The 2,892-nt window shown below is 50.2% G+C and overlaps 1 protein-coding gene and 1 long non-coding RNA gene across 2 annotated transcripts in view; one reads left to right on the forward strand and one right to left on the reverse strand.

Moving 5' to 3' along the window:
- The window catches only part of Plac9 (placenta associated 9), a 13,412-nt gene that overhangs the window by 6,343 nt on the left and 4,177 nt on the right, over positions 1 to 2,892 (reverse strand). The window lies entirely within an intron of this gene.
- The window catches only part of LOC116085047, a 9,450-nt gene continuing 7,644 nt past the window's right edge, over positions 1,087 to 2,892 (forward strand). Inside the window, exons 1-2 of the long non-coding RNA XR_004116382.1 lie at positions 1,087 to 1,350; positions 2,727 to 2,789. This is a non-coding gene — a long non-coding RNA (uncharacterized LOC116085047). The remainder of the gene's footprint in view (positions 1,351 to 2,726; positions 2,790 to 2,892) is intronic.

The following is a 2,892-nucleotide window of genomic DNA, read 5'->3' on the forward strand; positions in this document are numbered from 1 at the left end:
GAGGAGGAGGAGGAAGAGGAGGAGGAGGAGGAGGAGGGAGCTGGGAATTGAATCCAGGGCCTCTTCAAGAGCAGCAAGTGCTCTTAACTGCTGGGCCATCTCTCCAACCCAGACACTTACTTTAAATTATGTGTATGTGTCTACATTTGTGCATATGAGTGCAGTTGCCCACAGAGTCCAGAAGAGGGCCCCAGATCCTCTGCACTGGAGTTACAGGCAGTTGTGAGCCACCCAATATAGGGACTAGGAACTGAACCAGGGGTCCTTCGCGAGAGAGCGGCGCACACTGTTAACTACTGCCTGGTGGAACTGTTAGCTAAAGCCAGAAGCCTTGATGGGCAGAACTAGAAGAGTCAAAATGCTGAGGACGAGGATGAGACCTTCAGCCCAGACCTTCGAGCTAGAAGGCTGTGCTCCATGACCCGAGAAACCCATGAGAGACAGAAGAAATCCAGACTAGCCTCAGTGAGGGGACACCACATTTGTTCCAGCTTAAACTAGTAAACTAGGCGCTCAGCCTGGAGAGAGTTATAGGAAGCAGGAAGAGCTCTTCTTACTTCAGGGAAGATGAACCTGTCCTGGTGGGAGTCTACAAACACACCCTCCCTGTTTGGCCTGCCTGGAGGCCTTCAGCCAGGTTACTCTAGGACAGTGGTTCTCAACCTGTGGGTTCTTTGGGGGGGTCACATCGGATGCCATGCATATCAGCTATTTACATCAACTTGTAACAGTAGCAAAATTACAATTATGGAATAGCAATGAAATAATTGTATGCTTGGGGGTTTCCACCATATGAGGAACTGTATTAAAGGACCACAGCATTAAGAATGTTGAGAACCACTGGGCTAGAAGATCACCTGCCCTTGCTGGGACCCCTTACCCAGTAGAAGCTGCCAGCTGTGGGTATCTTGAGCAACGTGCCTCTGCTTCTCTTCCACTGTTCTGCAATGAGGTCTATCTTGGCTCCAGAAGCCCTCCAGGGAAGAGGCCGGGGTGATCTCACTCCCCTCACTCGGCACTAATCTCTCACATCTGGATGGAGCTGTGCTCTGAGCTCAGCCAGGCCTCCTGGGGACCCATCTGACAGAAAGCTTGGAGCACAGCCTTAACAACTGTCCTCCAAGGCCAGCTCCCCCACTGCAGAGAACCCCAGCATTGCTCTGCCTAGGAAACACCCTGAAGACCCTCCGCAGCCTACACCCTCAGCTGGTAACTTTCTGGCCTCCACAGCCCACACTGTCAAACTGGGTGGGGTGGGGCTAGTCTGAGGCTCTGCTTCCCAGGCAGAGAGCATGGAGGAGCACACATGTCTTTCAGGATTGGCTGGAGGCCTCAAAGGACAAAGCTACGGTGAGTAATGGACAAATCTCTTTTGATGAAAACAAACAAATAAACCCTCAGACAAGTCAAAAACTGAGCTCTCTCTGTCTCTCTCTGTCTCTGTCTCTCTGTCTCTGTCTGTCTGTCTGTCTGTCTGTCTGTCTCTCTCTCTCTCTCTCTCTCTCTCTCTCTCACACACACACACACACACACACACACACACACACACACACTCCCCACTCTCTGGCTGTAGGGAAGCTCATCAATCAAGTAGGGGTGGAAAGGCCAAAAGGATTGCTGAGTTATCTCACAGGACTCTGAGCCTAGGCTGTGGGCATTCCCTCTGTCTTTCTACTCTGCCAGTTGGGAATGGATTTCCTAGATTTCCTAGGGCATGGAGTTGTTTTCACTGACCTAGCTCCTGCTTGAAACCTTGTTTGTACCCTGGATGGTGGCCATGGATGAAGGGGCATCCTGTGATGGGGGTGGCCCAGAGACCAGGAGAGGTGCTGGCTGACTTAACGAAAGAAGTTTGGTCACCAATCTGTCCTCTCTATGGCCTGCCAATCCGACGTATCTGGGACTCACACAGTGAGAAAGTACCACCCCCAGTAATCATCAAAGCCATGTTTCTATTTTTACCAGCAACCCCAGCCACTTGGGGTTAATGATATCTGACCACATTCAGTGTAATAGAATAATAAACTTCACCACATCTAGTATTTGTATAAATATTTGTGATGCGTTCTAAACCATCAGTGGGTTTTGAGTCTTCTTAAAGAGAAGCAGAATCATATTTTAAAGGATTGTGTGAGTGACTGTGCATGGAGCTGCTCTGACTGAAACCGGCCAAGGGCCCTGGAGGCCTTTAGGAGAGAGCTACATTCCAAGAAATGTTGTTTTGCTTGTTTTTTCTGGGAGGGGGGCCTGTCCTATTTCCCTGCTCTTGTTCCGAATCTTTCTCCAGCAGGGGAGTTTTGGGACTCATGGCTCACAGAGAAACGTATCAGGGGATACAAGTTAAGCTGCTGTAAGGAAGAGCCCCCATCAATCACCACACCCTGTCTATTTCCCCCTCATGTGTCCATTCAAGCTAGGCTGGCTGATGGTTAGGCTGGTAGGCAGCTCTGAGAGGCTACACATGATCCCTGACCCTGTCTTGCTACCCCATATTTTTTTAAACCACTAGTTATAATAAACTAGTCCTTTCCAAATCCCAGAATGTTGAGGTAAACCTCACCAGCACACAATTGGAAGTCAGAGGCACAGTCCGTGGAAAGCTCTTGCAGAGGCCTCCTCATGTTGACTGAGAGACCTGCCTGCCCTGGAAGTCAGAGGCGCAGTCTGTGGGAAGCTCTTGCTCATGTTGACTGAGAGACCTGTCTGTCTGTCTGTCTCCTTTGCAGGGTTACCATGATCCTGCACCTGAAGATGTCTATGAACTTCAGGATGGATGCCACGATGCTCAGGTGGGCTAGTCTGTCAACTTGATATGAACTAGAGTCACCCGGAGAGAAGGAACCTCTACTGAGGAACCGAGCCTTTCAGAGTAGCCTGTGGGCAAGGCTGACT

Source organism: Mastomys coucha, unplaced genomic scaffold (assembly GCF_008632895.1).
Source record: "Mastomys coucha isolate ucsf_1 unplaced genomic scaffold, UCSF_Mcou_1 pScaffold9, whole genome shotgun sequence".
In the NCBI taxonomy this organism is placed as follows: Eukaryota; Metazoa; Chordata; class Mammalia; order Rodentia; family Muridae; genus Mastomys; species Mastomys coucha.